Source organism: Hyperolius riggenbachi, chromosome 7, assembly GCF_040937935.1.
Source record: "Hyperolius riggenbachi isolate aHypRig1 chromosome 7, aHypRig1.pri, whole genome shotgun sequence".
NCBI lineage: Eukaryota > Metazoa > Chordata > Amphibia > Anura > Hyperoliidae > Hyperolius > Hyperolius riggenbachi.
The window spans coordinates 47,055,808-47,077,970 of record NC_090652.1 but is presented as its reverse complement, the minus strand read 5'-3'; the positions used below and the strand labels follow the sequence as shown (position 1 = coordinate 47,077,970).

Below are 22,163 nucleotides of genomic sequence, written 5' to 3'. Positions count from 1 at the left end.
GGACGAAGTCCACCATCTTTCTTTTGAACAAAGAAGAATCCGATCCCCTGATGGCGATTTGGAGGGGCGGATAAAACCTTTTTCCAGGTTCTCTTTAATGTACTCCTTCATAACAAGTTGTTCTGGACCTGAGAGATTGTACAAGTGTCCCCTGGGAGGTACAGAACCAGGTTTTAACTTAATAGGGCAATCAAATTCTCGGTAAGGAGGAAGTTTATCAGCAGCTTTAGGGCAAAAAAAGTCAGAATAAGCCTTATATGGAGAAGGGACCCCTTCCACATGAACCTCAGTGGAACACAGGGTAACCTTGTCTAAACAAGTGGTTCGACAGGCTGGGGACCAAGACAACAATTGCCCAGTGTTCCAGTCGATCTGAGATGAGTGCTGACGTAACCTCGGGAGGCCCAGAACTATCATAGGAGATGACATCTTTAACACATACAATTGCAATTCCTCCCTATGCAGGACTCCAATACGGCAAGTGAGGAGAGGAGTCTGTGAGAGGGGTTGCTTATTCTGTAGTGCAGAATCATCTATGGCTGTAACATAGATCTGCCTCTCCATGGAGAGAATGGGAATTCCCCATTTTGAGACTAGATCTGAGTCAATAAAGTTTGCTGCAGAGCCTGAATCTATGAAAGCTTGTGTGCAGAAAACTTGATTCTCCCACGTAATAGAACATGGTAACAGTAACTTCGACATCTTGGGAGGTAAAACAGGTTCGCATAGAGTAGTACCTCCAACTACACCTAGGCGGATAAGTTTTCCGCCTTCCTACTGCAATTCTGAATCAAATGACCTTTCTCACCACAGTATAAACAGAGGCCTTCTTTCCTCCTTCTGTTTCTTTCAGACTCCGACAGCTTTGAATGCCCGACCTGCATTGGCTCATCCGAAGTAGTCGTGGCCAAAGGAGAGGAATAGACAGTTCTGGGAACAGTACGCAGCTTGCCCTGTCTATGATATTGTACCCTGCGATCTATCTTAACTGCCAATGCAATGTCTTCATCGAGGGTTTTGGGTTCAGGGTGACTGAGCATGATGTCAGAAACTGACTCAGATAACCCTGAGAGAAAACAATCAAGTAAAGCATAATGTTCCCACCTGGAAGAAATTGCCCACTTTCTGAACTCCGAGGCATAATCTTTCACCGTGCCATGGCCCTGGCGGAGTCTCTTTAAATTTCTTTCTGCTGTGGCGGCAATATCTGGGTCATCATATATGACCGTCATGGCATCAAAGAAAGCCGAAACAGACCCTAAGGCCTCATGACCACTATGCAAGAGTTTTAATCTGGGTTACCCGCTGTAATTCAGAACCTGACGAAATGGGCCTCATTTCAAAGTATGACATACACCTGTTCCTGAAATTTCTAAAATCTGACTTATGACCTGAAAATCTCTCAGGGAGTGCCATCTTAGGATCACGGACAAGAGAGGGAGGCGATGATGATACAATTTTCCGTGGGTTGTTTACAGCCTCAGTCAGGAGATTTAACTGAGCCTGCTGGGATGCCACAGTGGCTGTTAACTGATCAACAGCTACAGTTAACGCCTGAACCTGCGCCTCCATGATAATTTTTGGTCTGCTGTTATGTAATGATCTGTAACAGCTCTTAACAGCACGATAGTAAGTACTTTATTCAGAGTGTGATCACACGTGTTTTAGTGCATAATAACACAGTAGTACTCCTATGTGATAGCCCTTGGCTGTAGGGACTATCACTAGGTAGAGTGGTCGTACAGGCAATGGCGGTAACAGGTCGGTCAGGAAGCAGTACAGAGTCGTCAGGCAAAGGCATAGTGAGAAACAGGCAAAAGGTCGGTAACAGGTCAGATGAGCGAAGGTACAAAATCAGGAGGCAATATCAGAGTCGAGGTCGGGCCGAGGTCGGCGCCAATCAGATAGGCAGAGTACAGTATCAAGAGGCAGAGAGCGGAGTCAAGAGTTTCAGGCAAATTGTCATACACAGATAATCAATACAATAATGAATATTATTATTACAGCTATCAATAGAATTCCTAGCTAAGTGTGAATCCCCGGGGTCCTGCCGGTTCAAACACACTGGGAACTGACTAAGGTCTGAGAGCTTAACCGCAAAGTTTCAGCAACAGCAGGCAATGAGGCACTGATCGCTCAGGCCTTAAATACAACAGCATATTCCAAAAGTTCCGCCCTGCGGACCTCAGCCAATCGGCGGCGAGAGCCAACCCATTGCTGTCAGCTGACCGACCGGTCAGCTGACCCGCCTCCTCAAAGCATAAAGGTCCTGTCTCCTGGTGCGCGCGTGCGCTGCCCTGCTTTGATGCATCCTGGAGAGACCTGTTCTACTGGTAGGGAATGCCTGAGATGATGCGGCGAGATCCGCGGTGACGTCAGACGTGGGAGCGGCGGCCGCACCGCTCCCCGCTGCAGAGGTAACTACATCCATCCTGACAAGTGCCCCCTAGTTTAGGTAGAAACCAGGAGCTCCCCAATTTAGGTAGTTACAGGAGCCCCCAGTTCATTTAGTGACAGGTGACCCCCAGTGTATGTAGTGACAGGGACCCCCCTGTGTATGTAGTGACAGGAGCCCCCCAGGTTAGGTAGTGACAGGGACCCCCATTTTGGGTAGTGACAGGGACCCCCAGTTTAGGTAGTGACAGGGAACCCCAATTTAGATAGACAGGAGCCCCCAAAGTTAGGTAGTGACAGGGACCCCAAGTTTAGGTAGTGTCAGTATAGTTGCCCCCAGTGTAGGTAGTATAGTGGTCCCCAATATAGCTAGTAAAGTGGCCCCCAGTATAGTGGCCCCCAGTATTTCTGCCCTCAGTGTAGGTAGTATAGTGGTCCCCAGAAATGTGGCCCAGGAGGGGTGGGCAGCGCAATAAGGAGGGGCAGCTGCGGGGAGGGGGAGAATATCCCCCCCTCCCTCACCTGGGCCCCCTCCTTCAGCTCTCGTTACCTCCAAAATGCGGCAAACAGGCAAGACGGGCGGGCAGAAGGAGAACAATGCACCTTACTTCTACGTTCCAATCGCTGGAACGCTGCGTCACCGTCATGTGCCACTTCTTCGTCTTATTCTTCAGCCAGAGCAAGTCTGAAAAAAGGCATACGAAATGCAAAACGTAAGTACAAACAAAGGGTGGAGGAAAACTTTGAAAATGACTCAAACCCAAAGAGGATGTGGCAAAGCATTCAACTACTCACAGATTACAAAAAGAAGAATGGAACTCAATATACACTAGACAATAACATCCCCAGTCTAGCATAGGAACGTAATAACTTCTTTACTAGATTTGAAAAAGACAACAATTGGCCTCCAGTCAACTTTGTGCCCACTACAGACTCACAGCCCTTAATCCTTCACATACATGAAGTGCAGCAAGCACTCACAAATATCAACACCAGGAAAGCTGCAGGTCCTGATGGTGTGCAAGGACGTGTGCTCCAGGCCTGTGCTGGTCAACTAGCGAAAGTTTTTACACAAATATTCAACCTCTCTCTGTTCTTGGGTGTAGTCTTATCATGCCTTAAATCTACAACCATTGTGCCAGTCCCAAAAAATCCTAGGATAACCTGTCTTAATGATTACAGACCAGTTGCTCTAACCCCTGTCATCGCCAAGTGGTTTGAACGACTGGTAGCCACACACATCAAAGCCTCCATTCCAGCAAATTTAGATCAACACCAGTTTGCTTACCGAACAAATAGATCGACTGAGAATGCCATCTGTGTAGCTCTCCATGCTGCCCTCTCACACCTAGAAAAACCCAACTCCTATGTTAGGATGCTCTTTGTTGACTACAGCTCAGCATTTAACACCATCGTACCTAGCCAGCTGACCAACAAACTCCATGCACTAGGTCTTGCTCCCTCCATATGTACATGGTTATTGGACTTCCTTACTAATCGCCCTCAAACTGTCAGACTAGGAAATCAGACATCCTCCACCCTTACCCTGAGCACTGGCGTGCCACAGGGCTGTGTATTAAGCCCTCTCCTCTATGCACTTTTCACCCATGACTGCCAGCCTATCAATACCTCAAACATAATTGTTAAGTTTGCAGATGATGCGACTGTCATTGGGCTTATATCAGACAATGAGGAAGCTGCATACACAGAAGAAGTTAGGAACCTGACTGCATGGTGCGACATTAACAACCTTTTATTAAATACAAAGAAGACCAAATAAATTATTCTGGACTTTAGGACCACCAAAAAGACCACTCATCTACCACTAATGATCAATGCAGAGGCTGTGGAGAGAGTTTCCAGCTTCAAATTTTTGGGAGTCACCATCGCTGAGAACCTGTCCTGGGCTGACAATGCTTTAGCTCTAACTGGCAAAGCACAACGTCTCTACTTTTTGAGGAAACTAGGGAGTGCTAACCTCCCACAGAAGCTGCTGGTTAATTTCTACAGATGCACTATAGAAAGCGTTCTGACCAATTGCATGACAGCCTGGTACAACAGCTGCACCAAGGCTACTAGAGAAGCCCTGCAGCGAGTTGTTAAAACAGCAGAGGCCATTACCGGCACTGAGCTACCATCACTGGAACTTTTGTGTAATACTCGCAGCGTAAGAAGGGCCAAAAACATTATCAAGGACAACACTCACCCTGGAAATGCCTTGTTTGAGCTCCTTCCATCAGGTAAACGTTTTAGATCAATCCACACACACACAAACAGACTGAAAAACAGCTTTTTCCCATCCGCCATAAACTTGATGAAATCTGAATCCTCTCTGAAATAATTAACACTGTGTAAAAATTGTTAAAATATCTGTAATACCTGGCATACTTGTATAATTTCTTCTCTTCCTACCCTTGTTACTATCACTATGTTCCCTATATGCACCGTGGGGTTGTCATGAAAAGTACCATAATTTTGTTGTGTTACACAATGACAATAAAGTGGTTGAATTCAATTGAATTCAATGCCGCCCACTGTGCTTCCTTATGAGCGAAAGCACAGTGACGTCATTGAAGGTGGAGATGTAGTACGTGACGGCAACGCAACGTTCCAGCGATTGGAATGCAGAAGTGAGGTGAGTTGTTCTCCTCCTTCCCGCCCGCCTGCCCTGCCTGTTTGCCGCATTTTGGAGGTAACGAGCGCTGAAGGAGGGGACCCAAGTGAGGGAGGGGGGGGGATATTTCCCCCCTCCCTGCCACTGCCCATCACCCCTCCTTCTAGTGCTGCTCCCATGGTTCTGCTCTTCCTACCAGGGGGGTCGTGGCGACACCACCTGGCTGTCAAGCACACGGTGCGCCACGCCCCCTGTGCCCTATGGTAGGAACGCCACTGTATATATTCACCTAGCCTCCTTCTGTAGTAGTCTAGAAACTCTGTCACCACCCCTAATATTGGATCTGATATGTTCCAAACCTATTACCTGCAAGCCTGAATATGAGCTAGCATGAAATTGTAAAAAATGGGCAGCCACTGAAGTCAAGGTTTTACCATCATCCAGATCCCGTTGAGTTAATCGGATTTTTAGATAAATGCTGTTATAATATGTTATATTATATTATATCATGACCAATGAATTGTGGTGTCTTCTTGGTTTTTAAATGTTTTGAATCTACTTTCTATAGTGGTTTGTGAAGTTTATAAATACATTTGTGATATTTTCTTGAAATATAATGGTGTGGTGCTATTTGTAGTCATAACTCTTGGTAATAATCTATGGAAACAGGAAAAAAGGGCGCAGGCAGCTAGTGGACAAATTGGGCGCCGCCATTCACTCCCATTATAAATATCTTTAATGGGCGCCGAACAGGAAAAAAGGGCGCCGGATAATAATAACGTTTTACAAGCGGCGCCCGAAGATATTTAATATTTTATAACTGCTTGTGATTATTTACGTTTAGAAAAAACACCCGTGACGAATAACGTTTATAAAAGTACTAAACATATTTATTCTATTTAAATAAAACATTATTTAAAATGTTATCCCTTACTGCTTGTAAAACATTATTATTCATAAAATAAAACGATCTCTACGTAATGTAATTTGTAATATATTTTATCCCTTACTGTTTGTAAAACATTATTCTACACACAATAAAGCGATCACTAAGGGGGGTCTTAGGTTTAGGCACCACCAGGGGGGTCTTAGGGTTAGGCACCACCAAGGGGTCTTAGTTTTAGGCACCACCACGAGGGTCTTAGGTTTAGGCACCACCAGGAGGGTCTTAGGTTTAGGCACCACCAGGGAGGTCTTAGGTTTAGGCACCACCAGGGGGGTCTAGGGGTTAGGCACCACCACAAGGGTCTTAGGTTTAGGCACCACCAGGGGGGTCTTAGGTTTAGGCACCACCAAGGGGTCTTAGTTTTAGGCACCACCACGAGGGTCTTAGGTTTAGGCACCACCAGGAGGGTCTTAGGTTTAGGCACCACCAGGAGGGTCTTAGGGTTAGGCACCACCAGGAGGGTCTTAGGGTTAGGCACCACCACGAGGGTCTTAGGTTTAGGCACCACCAGGAGGGTCTTAGGTTTAGGCACCACCAGGAGGGTCTAGGGGTTAGGGGTAGGTACAGGGAGGGTTCTGTGTGAGAGTAAGGTTAGGTATAGTTTTAGTAAAATTTTAGTAATACTTACTAATTTTTTACAAAACGTTATTATACGTTTAACTTTTGAAACAGGGAAGATTAACGTTTTCACAATTGCCGATTTCATACACATTATTTAATGATTTAAAACTTTATAAAACATTATTTTTAACGAAATAATCTATTTCATAGTGACTCAGCACACACTTATTTTCCTCAGTGTTGCATGAACCTTCTTGTTTGTATCTGGCAATAGGTGATCCCCGCTGGTACCGGATACTGGGGAGTTTGCTGTAGTTTAATTATTTTAAAAGGTATAACGAAGTGAAGTAGTGTAGGCTTCACTACCATACAGTGTAGGTTTTGATTTTCTAGTAGACAGCAGGGAGTTTATATATCGTAGAAATAGAAGCTCTGAGTCGGACATACCTAATGTTGGTATTTCTAGCTCCAGCTCTGGGCGGGTGAAGAGTGATACCTCTTTATAGGGATTATGTGTGCAGTTACGTGCGAGATGACAGTGGACCAGCCTGTATTTCTGGAATGTCAAGGTTACATAACTTGTTTCTCAACTTGTTTTTAGAGCAACTGATGCGTGATTAAAATTAAAGTAATCAGGACCATCTATATATATCGTATATCCACAAATATAAGCCTACCTTGTATATAAGACACGCCCCACGTGTCCTGAAGAGGCGTGTGATACACGTGAAACAGCTGTAGACTGAGGGGCGCTTTTTGTACCTGTAACATGTGGCGTGAATAAAGAGAAGATTTGTTGGAGTGCCGGAGTCTGTTTGAATCTTGTGGAAACATTGTATATAAGATGACTTCAAAATGTGACCATCTTAAGCTGGAGTTTTTTCATAACTTAACTACTACTTGGGGATCAGTGGGAGCTAGTGGCTGCACGATATAAAGCCATTTTTATCGATGACTTGTCATTTTTTATGACTTTTTCAATAAAGAGCTAATAATTTACTGAAGGTGGTGCCTGCTTCGCTTGGATCTATATAAAGTATTGTCACAATTAACCCCTCCTGGCCCCCAAATGCAGCCAGTAACTTCTCCAGGCCCCCACAAGCAGCTATTAACCCTCCAATCTGTCCCCACCCCCTTCCTGAAGTAACCAGTAAGGTCAGTGCCTGTCCCCTCCCCCCCTTCAGTAAATAAGTGCGGGTAGTATCTGCCCTCCTGCTTCCCCCTGTAATCAGTGTGGCCAATGTCTGTCCCGTTCCCACCCACTCCAGATATTCAGTGCAGCCAGAATCTGTCCTCCCCGAGTCCCCTCGCAATGTGGTGATCACTTTGTGTGCTCTTTTAGCTGAAGCATATAAAATGGAGGACATAGAAACACAAAATGGTTATCTATATATATAAAATCGTGTGTGTGTGTGTGTGTGTGTGTGTGTGTGTGTGTGTGTGTGTGTGTGTGTGTGTGTGTGTGTGTGTGTGTGTGTGTGTGTGTGTGTGTGTGTGTGTGTGTGTGTGTGTGTGTGTGTGTGTGTGTGTGTGCCGCGATCACGCGAAAACGGCTTGACCGATTTGAACGAAACTTGGTACACAGATCCCTTACTACCTGGGATGATATGTTCTGGGGGTCTCACGGCCCCCCTGCACACCTGGGCAGAGCTACAAACAGCAAATCAGATTCCACCCATTCAAGTCAATGGAAAAAATGTAAAAGGCTGCCATTCTCACAGTAATCAAGCCAGAGTCCCCACACTTGGCACAGTTGGTCACTTGGTGACCGAAGTTACAAATCCAGGAAAAGTGGACGGAGCATAAAACAGCCAATCAAATTTCAGCCGTTCATTTTAAATGGGAAAATGTAAACTGCAGCCATTCTTAGACTGTTAATCGCAGGGTTCTCAAACTTGCCACAGTTGGTCACTGGGTGAATGCGATTAAGATTCAAGAAAGTGGGTGGAGCCTACAACAGCAAATCAAAATTCACCTATTGATTTTCAAGGGGAATATTTACACTGCTGCTATTCTTACACTTTTAATGGCAGAGGCTTCAAACTTGCTACAGTCGGTCATTGGGTGACTGGGGTCAAAGTTCACTAAAGGGGCGGGGCCACATACAGCCAATCAGATTTCCTTGGGGATAAACTGCTTCCATTCACACATTTTTGATGCCTAGAACCTGACAGCTCACAAACTTGGTCATTGAGTGACTGTGTGTCAAGTAGGGATGCTCATTCGGATTCCGCGGAAATGCAATTTCCGAAATTCCGATCGGAAATTGCATTTCCGCATCGGAATGCGGAAATCGGTAATGCAAGTGCGGTAGGTGGATTTCCGCCGGAAATCGCGGAAATTTCTGCCGACTTTAACATCGATTTTCTCAAAAACTATAAGGTCTTTTTGAAAATGTTTTTTTCCATCTTGTTCACAAGATTCAGTTTAATAAATCTTGAAAATGTGGTGTTTCTAGGACTTAAGCGAGCTTTGCTATTAACCGCTAAAGTCGGCAGATTTTTACTGTAATGTAAAATGCAGAAAATCTGCATTTGCCTATTTTCTACATTTTATATTACAGTAAAATCCGGCGACTGTAGCAGCTAATAGCAAAGCGCCCGTAAGTCCTAGAAACACCAAATTTTCAGGGTTTATTAAACAGAATCTTGTGAACAAGATGCAAAAAAAGTTTTCAAAAAGACATTATAGTTTTTGAGAAAATCGATGTTAAAGTCGGGCGGAATTTCCGCGATTTCAGGCAGAAATTCCGCATTGGAATGCGGAAATTGGTAGCGGAAAGCGGAATCGGTAAGCTGGCAGATTTTGGAAGGTGGGTGGAGCCTACAACAGCCAATAAAAATTCCCCTTTTGATTTTCAAAGGGAATATTTCATCTGCTACCATTCTCTTATACTGGTAAAAGCAGATGCCTCAAACCTGGTACAGTTGGTCACTGGGTGACTAGGGTCCAAATTCAGGAAGGGGGCGGAGCCACAAACAGCCAGATTTGTTTATTTTTCAATGGGAATATACAAAGTATTGATACCAAGGACCCCAAAGCTGATAAACTTGATAATTGAGTGACTGTATGTCAAGGTTAGAAAAAGTGGCCGGTGCCAACAACTTCATTTTTTACATTGCAGGGTTCCCAAACTTTACACAATTGGCCACTGGGTGACTATTCAGAAATGTGGGTGGAGCCTACAACAGCCAATCAAAATGTACCTATTAATTTTCAAGGGGGAATATTCACATTGCTACCATTCTTACACTGTTAGTGGCAGAGGCCTCAAACCTGATACAGTCAGTCATTGGGTGACTGGGATCCAAATTCACTAAAGGGGTGGAGCCACAAACAGCCAATCAGATTTGTTAGATTGATTTCAGCCATTCTGTTATTGCCAGGGTTCTCAAACATGACACAGTTGGCCACTGGGTGACTGTGACTAATATTCAGAAAAGTGGGTGGAGCCTACAGCAGCCAATCAAAATTCACCTTTTGATTTTCAAGTGGAATATTTACTTTGCTGCCATTCATGCACTCTTAATGGCAGAGGCCTAACATCTGCTACAGTCAGTCACTGGGAGACTGAAATTTAAATTCTGAAGGGAGCGGGCCAAAAACAGCCAATCAGATTTGTTTAATTTCAATGGTAAAATGCAACTTATTGATGCCAAAGACCGCAAAGCTCATAAACTTGGTCATTAAGTGACTGTATGTCAAAATTACAAATAGTGAGCAGAGCCAAAAACAACTAACTTTTTACATGCGGAAATGTAAACTGCAGCTTTTCTTACACTGTTAATGGCAGGGTTCTCAAACTTCACACAGTTGGTCACTGGGTGACTAGGATTAATATTCAGAAAAGTAGGTGGAGCCTACAAGAGCCAATCAAAATTCACCTATTGATTTTCAAGGGGAATATTGAAACTGCAGCCATTCTCACACTGTTAATAGCAGAGGCCTCAAAGCTGCTACAGTCAGTCGTTAAGTGCCTGGGGTTCAAATTCAGTAAAGGGGCGGAGCCAAAAACCGCCAGATTTCTTTGCTGGATAAACTGCTTCCATTAGCACAATTTTGATGCCAGGAACCCAAAAGCTCACAAACTTGGTCATTGAGTAGTGACTGTGTGTCAAGGTTACAAAAAGTGGGTGGAGTTAAAAACAGATTTTTCTGGGTGACTGGGATTAACAATCAGAAAAGTGGGTGGAGCCTAAAAATGCCAATCAAAAATCACATGTCGCTTTTCAAGGAGAATATTAAAATTGCTGCCATTCTTGCACTGTTAATGGCACAAGCCTCAAACCTGGTACAGTTGGTCATTGGGTCACTGAAGTTCAAATTCAGAAAAGGGGACAGAGCCACAAACAGTGAATCAGATTTGTTTCATTTCATGGGAAAATACAAATTATTGATGCCAAGGGCCCCAAAACTCACAAACTTGGGCATTGAGTAGTGACTGTGTGTCCAGGTTACAAAAAGTGGACGGAGCCAAAAACAAATTTCACTGGGAAAGTGTAAACTGCAGCCCTTCTTACACTGTTTATTTCAGGGTTCCCAATCTTTGCCCAGATGGTCACTGAGTGACTGAGATATTCAGGGAAGTGGGTGGAGCCTATAATAGCCAATCAAAATTCACCTGTTTATTTTCAAGTGGAATATTTAAATTGCTGCCATTTTACACTGTTAATAGCAGATGCCTTAAACCTGCTACAGTTGGTCATTGGGTGACTGGGGTTCAAATGCTGGAGAGGGGTGGAGCCACAAACAGCCTATCTGATTTGTTTAATTTCTATGGGAATATACAAATTATTGATGCCAAGGACTCCAAAGCTCACAAACTTGGTCATTGAGTGTTTGTGTGTTAGGGTTAGAAAATGGGCGGAGCCAACACCAGTCAAATACATACCCGGGCAACGCCGGGTCATCAGTGGGTGGAGACGAATACAAATTTCACTGGGAAAATGTACACTGAAGCCATTCTGTTAATGGCAGGGTTTTTAAACTTTGCACAGTTGGTCACTGGGTGACTGGGATTAATATTCAGAAAAGTGGGTGGAGCCTACAAAAGTGTATCAAACTTCACCTGTTGCTTTTCAAGGGGAATATTTAATTGCTACCATTCTTGAACTGTTAATGGCACAGGCTACAGTTGGTCATTGGGTGACTGGGGTTCAAATTCAGAAAAGGGGGTGGAGCCACACACACTCAATCAGATTTGTTTCATTTCAATGCAGATTATTGATACCAAAGACCGCAAAGCTCACAAACTTGGTCAGTGAGTAATTGTGTGTCAGGGTTAGAAAAAGTAGGCTGAGCCAACACCAGCCAAATACATACCCGGGCAATGCCGGGCAATCAGCTAGTTTAATATATAAAAAGAGAGGATATCAATTTCTTTAACTGGTCCAGGTTTCAGTCTCAGACGTTTCTGCATGGAGTATATCCATTCTCCCATTGTTTGTGTGGGTTTTCTCCCATATCCCAGAAAACATATTGGGCAGCATGGTGGTGTAGCGATTAGCACTTTCAGCTTGCAGCGCTGGATCCCCAGATCAAATCCCAGTCAGGCAACTATCTTCAAGTCAGTATGTTCTCCCTGTGTCTTTGTAGGGTTACTCTGGCACTTATGTTTCCTCCCACATCCCCCCCCCCAAAAAACATATGGATACGTTTATTGGCTTCCCCTAACAATTGCCCCCAGACAACAATGGTCATATGATTATGGTAGGGATTCAATTAAGAGCTCCTCTGAGGGACAGTCAGGGACTTGAATATGTCCTCTGTATAGTGCTGTGGAAGGTGTCTGCAGAGCTCCCAACTGTCCCTTTTTTGGAACCCGGTCCCTCTGTACCTCTCTTCCTCATTTGTCCCTCTTTCAGGACTGATGTAAAGATTGATATAAATATATGTATTTTTCTACTGAAAATGTATTTAATTGACTCTAAACTTTATTCTGACCTTTTAAATTGATGTATTTCTTTTTTTCAAAATGTAAACAAAAAGGAATAGTAGTGATGATAAAAAGGACCACTGTGGTTTGGATTACAAAATTACATCTTTTGCTCATGAATTTTGTATAGTATGCCTCACTAGGGGTATAGTGGGGACGGGATTAGGGGTGTGGCAGGGGCGTGTCTTAAAGATGTCTCTCTCTGTTATCTTAAAATGTTGGGAGGTGTGTGCACCAATTCAGCAAGGAGTCCTTGGGCTAGACTCCCTAACACTGCTACTGCCTACTGAGCGCACCCTAGTGGCTGCAGCTTTGAGTCCGCCAGGAGAAAAGGGTGAAATAAATGTTATTTGTCTTGTGTCTGTGCGTTATAAATACCCAATAACATTATTGGTAACTTATGTAATTGTTTTATCCCCCCAAAATTGGTCTTGGACTACAAGAGGGATCAGTGGCGTATTTGAAGAGCTGGTGTGGGACCGGTGCAAGTTTTACTTGGGGCCCCAAGCACTCACACCCACACTATTGATATGTAGCTCAAAAACCTACCTAGAACAACTGCAATATATATATGAGTAAAGAAACAGTTTGTTAAGGATTACCACTATGCTGTGCACATATAGAGGTGTTCATTATCAGCATCACAGCTATGAAATGCTAATAAAATGGATAAAGAAGGGCCCATCGTCTGGTCCAAGGGCCCCAGTGTGGTCGCTACTTTGCTACCTCTGCATCCCTTATTGCTATGCCACTGGGCGGGATCTATGAGTGTGGTAAAGACATGAGATTTGGAGCCCCTCTGAGGGACACTGAGGCTCAACACACACCATACAATCTTGGTTGTACAGATTTACCAAATCTATAGAGTATAAGGGCCAACAGATTGAAAATACCTTGGATGATTGATTGGATAAGCTCTTATACTACATGAAAGTGGTAAGATTGAACAACCTAGATTGTATGGTGTGTGTTGAGCCTACGTGACATGGATTGTTGTATATAACCTGTAAGTCACTGCAGAGATATCTACATAAATACATAGGCAATCCCTAGAGATGGCCCGAAAAGTTCGCCGGAGAGCAGTTTTCACGCAAACTTCCACTGTTCGCAATCGCAGTGAACATTTGGGGCTTGATTTACAAAACGGTGCTAACTTTAGCACTGGCCCTTAGCATGTCTAAACTCAGTTGAAATGTGAAAAGTAGTGATCGTGCGCAAAGTACCGCACGCAAAGTTTTGCGCGTGCACTGCACAGAGCGCAGGGCGCTCCGCGCGAAGTGCCCATTAAAGCCTATGGGACTTAGCACGCGCATAAAACTTTGCGCGCGTAAAACTTTGCGCGCAAAACTTTGCACGCGATCTGATTGAGAAATCCGGTGCTAACCTACTTAGCACCCTGGTTAGCGCGCCTTAAGACTTTAGACGTGCTAAGTAGGTTAGCACCTCTTAGTAAATCAAGCCCATGGTGTGTTAGACCTGTCCCCTATACAGTATCATTGAGCTAAACTTTGACCCTTTACCTCACAGTCAGCTGACACATGGCAGCCAATGAGCTAGCACCCCTTCCTGGACCTCCTACCCCTCTATCAAAAAGCAGTTGCAGTAGCCATATTGGATTAATTCTCTGCTGGCTGCTGACTGTGACTGTTAGTGAGAGCAGGGTCAGACTTGCTGCAGATAGGTAGGGAAAGCATTAGCTAGGCCTGTGTTCTTGTTCCTTACTAGATGTGAAAGCACCCCAAACAGCCCTTTTGAAGGCTAGCACATCGACTCCTGTTTTTTTTTTTTTTATGTGTGACAGTCCAAAGCCCACTGACACCCAGAGCTGTGTGCACACTTCTGCTGTTGCCTCATTAAGTTACAGGCACAGAACCACTCCAGTGCATTATTATTTCACTGTATTCTGATAGTACTATTGCATTTCTCTGTGTGAGACACTCCACAGCCCACTGACACCCAGAGCTGTGCATAATGTGATTTCTGCCCTTTAGGGATTAAAACCCGACTTTGTGTCAACTCTGTAATTTTTGGTGACACTTTTGGCACTGATCCCCCTCTGCATGCCACAGTCCAGGTGTTAGACCCCTTGAAACAACTTTTCCATCACTTTTGGCTAGAAACAGTCATTGTAGGTTTTAAAATTCGACTGCCCATTAAAGTCTATGACGGTTTGCTAGATCCGCATGTTCCCGAACATTTGCAGGACTTCGCGTTCGCCGTTTGCAAACTCAAAATTAGATGTTTGCGACATCTCTAGCAATCATGTCTATTTGTTTTTATACAGTATATTTTTTGTAAAACATAACCTTTCCGGGAAGCCTGAGGTCACATAGTTCTCTCTGCAGTACTGCGATGGGAGGAGAGAGAATCCAGCCTATTGTTCTCATCCAGCCAAAGGTGAAAGTAACAGAAAAACATATTATTTATGTCTCTGTAGAAGTAAACATTTCTCATGGTAAGTTTGACCTACGGACTTCATTTACTTCGCGCAGGTATTGGCTATTGCTACAATAAGGAATCACTCCATAACGCAGATGAAACTGTATTATAGCTTTCTACTGCAGTTATCTACTATGTCTTTGGAATGCTAGCTGTTATATTGCAGCTACTCTACCCCTCACTTAATGGGCCCATACACTGGTCGATTTCAGCCATCAATCGATTCTATAGTATATAGAATTGGAAATCGATTCTTTCAAATCAGCCAATCGATCAATGTGCAATCGATTTTGATCGATTCTATCTGACATGATGGAAAATCTAGGTCGATCTGCTGCTAGCAGCAGATCGATGGCCCATAGAGTTGCATTGAATCTAATGGTCCAATAATGCATTTAGATCGATTTCCAATCGATTTCATTCTGAAATCTATTGGAAATCTGTTCCTAGTGTGTGGCACACATCAGATAGATTCCTGTCAGATTTGACTTGCAGGCATCTGATAGAAATCTGATGCTCAAATCTGCTGCAAATCTGTAAGTGTATGGCCACCTTTAGTGCTGGTGCTACTTGCAGTAATGAGTTATTTCCTGGGCAATTATATTATATTGTCAAGGATCTTACCTGTACATACAGTATTTTGCGGTCATATGACCCACATCACAATGAGATTGCACTGAGGATTTGTAGTATTTTTGGTAGCTTTGTGCAAACATGTTATTTTGCTACGTTATTATTACTATTATTATCTCTTGATATATGACCAGGTATGTTTTAGGTTCTGTTCTTGTATGCTGTTTGATGAAATATATGATAATATATTATATTGCTTGTTTGATGAAAGGTTAGTGGTGCTCCTGATATTTTTGCATTGGTGCTGTTCTTTATGGATTTTAGATATGTTATGTTTTGCTGTCTTTTTTAATCCAGTAAAGTATATTTGTTACAGTTGTTTGTGTGTACATTGCTCCCTGTATATGTGTGTGCTGCTTCCATTGTGCAAATACTGATATAATTGGTGTGCACTATGTGCGAATGTTCATTGTATTGATATTTAGTAAATATGCCCCATTGGTCTGTTTGGTTATTAGGATGACAACTGTAGGTTATAACACTCCTCTCTTTGCCTACGCGGCTTATTATTTTCATTTGACTACACAGTATTTATTGTTCTGCTGGCTCTTTCCTAGTACAAAAAATAAGCAGCAATTCTTCATAGCAATATTGAAGTCTCAGACGTGCTACAAGGATGAAGGGAAATTAACCCTTTCAGGACTGATATGTTTCCTCCCATTAAAATGAACCTCCGGAGAGTCCAGACTAAAACTCTACTGAGCAGCACTGAAAAGGCTTGGTGTTAACCACTTGAGGACAGCAGTGGTAAACCCCCCTAAAGACCAGGCTATTTTTATCAGAATTAGCCATTGCAGCTTTAAGGCCTTGCTATGCAGGGCCACACAACACAGCGCACAAGTAATCCCCCCCCCCCTTCCTCCCCACCAACAGAGCTCTCTGTTGGTGTGGTCTGATCGCCCTCCATGACCCCCCCCCCCCCCGTGTTTATTTTTCGTAAATAAATATTTTTTACTTTATGTCCATTATTTTTGACGATTTCTTTTATTATTATTTTTTTTAATCTGCTCCCTCCCCCCAGCCGGCCAATCCTGGCTGATCGCAGTGCTGTACTGTGTGTAGAGACGGTGGTTTCGCCGTCTAACAGTCTCACGAGTGGCGATAGCTGCTCGGAGACTGAAGGCGGGGCAGAGCTCCGCCCCCCGAGCAGGAGCCTGCGTACGATCTCCTGCAAACTGCAGCCCCAGGATTTGACGCCAATTGGCATTAGGCGGTCCTGGGGCTGCCGCCGCGGTCACGCCCATAAGCATTACCCAGACGTATAGTAGTTAACAGTTTCACAGCATCAAAACTTTGTTTTTCTTATCCAAGCCTCATTTTTAGCTGCACAGAAGCTAAGCTCCGCCCCATCAAAGAAATCTGCCCGGGCATTTTTCCCTGATGCTGTGCAAAGTGTGATGGGATTTCTGATGTTGTTGTTCTCGTTTTTCTCCCTCTTAAGCGAGGAACAGGCATCACAGCAGCCAGCCCCCTACCGAAGTATGTAAAGGGGTCCTTGCTTCATCATTAAGCCAGGCCAGTACATGCTTCAGTAGGGGTTGCTTGCTGATAAGGACGGACATGCGCAACGATCGCTGGGGAAACATGGACAGGTGAGGCGCTTATTCACCTCCATGATCACCGGCAAACATAGTGATCATGTTATCAGGAGCCAGTCGACGCAGCTCCTGATCAATGCCAGGAGATAAAGCTGTCAGTTGACAGCTTCATCTCCGGCCTCAGCTGTGTGTGATTGTTGCAGGGCCAAACCGGAGCAGTAAAATCCACGTCCTCTCAGATCTGCAGCTCCATCTACAGGACGTGCTTTTGTACTGCTTCGGCCCGGAACAAGTTAGAAGGGGTTGTTATTGTTTATGAACGTTTCCAAGGAGAAATACATTGTTGTTGCACATTTATATAGGTTGGGATTGCACCAATCAATACAGCAGCTGCATTAGATTTGTCCATATTGCAGTTATGTAAATTTACAACAAAATAATATACATCTTTTTATTGACCAACCCTACAGCACATCATTTTCTGTATACTTCTATTGTGTGGTGTCATTTTCTTCTGCAAACATCTATCTTCTCCTTTAAAATATTTTTCTTCCAGTTTTCTGATCCTCTATTCTGCTCTCTTCTACATTCTCGATTGCCGGGTTGCCCTCCTCCCACTGCATCCTATCCACAAACTCAGCACTTCTGCTGACAGCTGGCTTGAAAGGAGGAAGCATTGGAGTCACATGATGTGGAGCGCAACTCTGTGACTCTTACGATTGGAATGGTGCTGAACTGCTGTGTGCGACATTATCCGGGTTCCTGGTAAGAATTTGAACAACAACACTATTGTATATAACTGCTCATCACTGTCAGGAAAGTTCTTGAGACAGTCACTAACATACAAGGGTAACAGGAAAACAGCAGGGGCAAACCAAACCTGAAAGGTCTCCCTCAGCCATGCACAATACAGTATAATAATTTGGTAGGACATCATACTGGGTACACATAATGCAATTTCCCGTCATACCTGGCTCTGTTATGTTCCCCAGAGCTGCTCCATGCTCTGTACATACGCTGCTGCTCCATGCTCTGTATGCACGCTGCTGCTCCATGCTCTGTAAACATGCTGCTGCTCCATGCTTTGTACACACACAGCTGCTCCATGCTCTGTACACACGCTGCTGCTCCATGCTCTGTACACACGCTGCTGCTCTAGGCTCTGTACACACGCTGCTGCTCCATGCTCTGTACACACGCTGCTGCTCCATGCTTTGTACACACGCTACTGCTCCATGCTCTGTACACATGCTGCTGCTCCATGCTCTAAACACATGCTGCTGCTCCATGTTTTGTACACACACTGCTGCTCCATGCTCCTGTACACACTGCTGCTCCATGCTCTGTACACACGCTGCTGCTCCATGCTCTGTACACATGCTGCTGCTCCATGCTTTGTACACACACAGCTGCTCCATGCTCTGTACACACGCTGCTGCTCCATGCTCTGTAAACATACTGCTGCTCTATGCTCTGTACACACGCTGCTGCTCCATGCTTTGTACACACGCTACTGCTCCATGCTCTGTACACATGTTGCTGCTCCATGCTCTAAATACATGCTGCTGCTCCATGTTCTGTACACACGCTGCTGCTCTATGCTCTGTACACACACTGCTGATCCATGCTCTGTACACACGCTGCTGCTCTATGCTCTGTACACACGCTGCTGCTCTATGCTCTGTACACACACTGCTGATCTATGCTCTGTACACACGCTGCTGCTCTATGCTCTGTACACACACTGATGCTCCATGCTCTGTACACACACTGCTGCTCCATGCTCTGTACACACGCTGCTGCTCCATGCTCTGTACACACACTGCTGCTCCATGCTCTGTACACACGCTGCTGCTCCATGCTCTGTACACACGCTGCTGCTCCATGCTCTGTACACACGCTGCTGCTCCATGCTCTGTACACACGCTGCTGCTCCATGTCCTGTACACACACTGCTGCTCCATGCTCTGTACACACGCTGCTGCTCCATGCTCTGTACACACGCTGCTGCTCCATGCTCTGTACACACACTGCTGCTCCATGCTCTGTACACACGCTGCTGCTCCATGCTCTGTACACACGCTGCTGCTCCATGCTCTGTACACACGCTGCTGCTCCATGCTCTGTACACACACTGCTGATCCATGCTCTGTACACACACTGCTGATCAATGCTCTGTACACACACTGCTGCTCCATGCTCTGTACACACGCTGCTGCTCCATGCTCTGTACACACGCTGCTGCTCCATGCTCTGTACACACGCTGCTGCTCCATGCTCTGTACACACGCTGCTGCTCCATGCTCTGTACACATGCTGCTGCTCCATGCTCTGTAAACATACTGCTGCTCTATGCTCTGTACACACGCTGCTGCTCCATGCTTTGTACACACGCTACTGCTCCATGCTCTGTACACATGTTGCTGCTCCATGCTCTAAATACATGCTGCTGCTCCATGTTCTGTACACACGCTGCTGCTCTATGCTCTGTACACACACTGCTGATCCATGCTCTGTACACACGCTGCTGCTCTATGCTCTGTACACACGCTGCTGCTCTATGCTCTGTACACACACTGCTGATCTATGCTCTGTACACACGCTGCTGCTCTATGCTCTGTACACACACTGATGCTCCATGCTCTGTACACACACTGCTGCTCCATGCTCTGTACACACGCTGCTGCTCCATGCTCTGTACACACACTGCTGCTCCATGCTCTGTACACACGCTGCTGCTCCATGCTCTGTACACACGCTGCTGCTCCATGCTCTGTACACACGCTGCTGCTCCATGCTCTGTACACACGCTGCTGCTCCATGTCCTGTACACACACTGCTGCTCCATGCTCTGTACACACGCTGCTGCTCCATGCTCTGTACACACGCTGCTGCTCCATGCTCTGTACACACGCTGCTGCTCCATGCTCTGTACACACGCTGCTGCTCCATGCTCTGTACACACGCTGCTGCTCCATGCTCTGTACACACGCTGCTGCTCCATGCTCTGTACACACACTGCTGATCCATGCTCTGTACACACACTGCTGATCAATGCTCTGTACACACGCTGCTGCTCCATGCTCTGTACACACGCTGCTGCTCCATGCTCTGTACACACGCTGCTGCTCCATGCTCTGTACACACGCTGCTGCTCCATGCTCTGTACACACACTGCTGCTCCATGCTCTGTACACACGCTGCTGCTCCATGCTCTGTACACACGCTGCTGCTCCATGCTCTGTACACACGCTGCTGCTCCATGCTCTGTACACATGCTTCTGCTCCATGCTCTGTACACACGCTGCTGCTCCATGCTCTGTACACACACTGCTGATCCATGCTCTGTACACACACTGCTGATCAATGCTCTGTACACACGCTGCTGCTCCATGCTCTGTACACACGCTGCTGCTCCATGCTCTGTACACACGCTGCTGCTCCATGCTCTGTACACACACTGCTGTTCCATGCTATGTACACACACTGCTGATGTACACACACTGCTGATCAATGCTCTGTACACATGCTGCTGCTCCATCCAAACTCAACTGTAGCAGGATGCCTGCAGATATTCTGGTGTCTCAACTTGTGCCTGTCCCCAGATACTGCACCGGCCCTGGTCTGAGGGGGATTCTGGACAGCTGTATTTCCCCCCCTGCATTTGCCTATGAAAAAGGCACTGGCTGAGGGTGCATGAAAAGGGCGCTGCCATAGACTCTAATGCAATTGCTGTTAATACGTCAGAAAAAGCAGGGAAAAAAAATGATGCCTGATAAATATCGTTAATTACATTAAAACATTCAAGTTTATAGAGTATGTTATTGTTTTAGAAACTGGCAATGTTATAGTTTTTGTCATATTTTGTTTGTAAGTACAAATTTTACGTTTTCTATGTGTAAAAGGGTGTTTCTGTGGTGGTGGTGGTGGGGGTGGGTTGTGGTTAGGCCCCACTGGGGGGTGGTTAGGGTTAGGCACCACTGGGGGTGGTTAGGGTTAGGCACCACCCGGGAGGCAGTTAGGGTTAGGCACCACCACGGGATTGGTTAGGGTTAGGCACCACCAGGGGATTAGTTAGGGTTAGGCACCACTGGGGGGGTAGGGGTAGGCACCACTGGGGGGTGGTTAGGGTTAGGAACCACCAGAGGAGTGATGCGTGCATGAAAAAATGGCACCGTAAAAAAAGGGCCCAACTTAATGAATTTGGCACCAGATATTAACTAAATTTGATAACGAGAACCATCGTTATCAAGCTTTATTAACGATAATTACTGTTGCAAAAACAAAGGAGAAATAATAACGAATACATATTAACGTTAAATGTCATTACGTTTTTCGTCAATACTGCTTAACCCAACCCTACCCTCACACATAACCCTCCCCTGGTGGTGCCTACAACTAACCACTCCTTTAGTGGCACCTAACCCTAACCTGCGGTGATGCCTAACCCCAACCACCCCCCCCCCCTCACAGTGGTGCCTAACCCTAACCACCCCCCTGGTCGACAACTGCCCCAGAAACTATAATGTTGTGTTTTTTTTTGCTCTTTTTTTTTGCCATATTAACGATAATTCGATAATTGCATTAAAGTCAATGGCGGCGCCCTTTTCGTCCACCCTCAGCCGGCGCCCTTTTTTCCTGCTCCCGTAGTGGTTAGTTTTAGGAACCACCAGGGGAGGGATCTGTGTGAGAGTAGGGTTGGGTTAAGCTGTATTGTTGCATTACTTAACGATTTTTAATATATTTTCGTTATCAACTTCCGTCTGTTTTAGAATGGTATTTATCATTAACCAATTTCGTTATCGATGTCTATCGTTAGTGAAATTTTGTTATCCACCGGCGCCAATTTGTTAACCAGCCGGGCTCTTTTTAACTGGCGCTCTTTTTTCATGCACCCTTGTTAACTTTTTGAGATGAAAATGATGGTGCCCATACATGGTACATTTTTTCGATTAGAAAATTTTGTTCAATTATTCCGTTAGATCGCATATAAGGATTTTTCCAACGTGCCCAATCGGATTTATCTTGAAAAAATGGTATAATCGTTTGTTTTGCTTGATCGAAAAAAATAAAAGTTTCTTTTTGACTTTCACTGAATTCGAT

At 45.0% G+C, this 22,163-nt stretch overlaps 1 long non-coding RNA gene across 2 annotated transcripts in view; it reads left to right on the top strand.

Moving 5' to 3' along the window:
* Positions 1–1,543: 1,543 nt before the first annotated feature.
* The window catches only part of LOC137525508 (uncharacterized), a 41,596-nt gene continuing 20,976 nt past the window's right edge, over positions 1,544–22,163 (top strand). Inside the window, exons 1-2 of one of the 2 annotated variants that reach the window (XR_011022927.1) lie at positions 1,544–1,629; positions 17,701–17,825. This is a non-coding gene — a long non-coding RNA (uncharacterized lncRNA). Of the gene's footprint in view, positions 1,630–7,116; positions 7,317–17,700; positions 17,826–22,163 lie in introns of those variants that run through there. The other variant, XR_011022926.1, reaches the window with a different exon arrangement.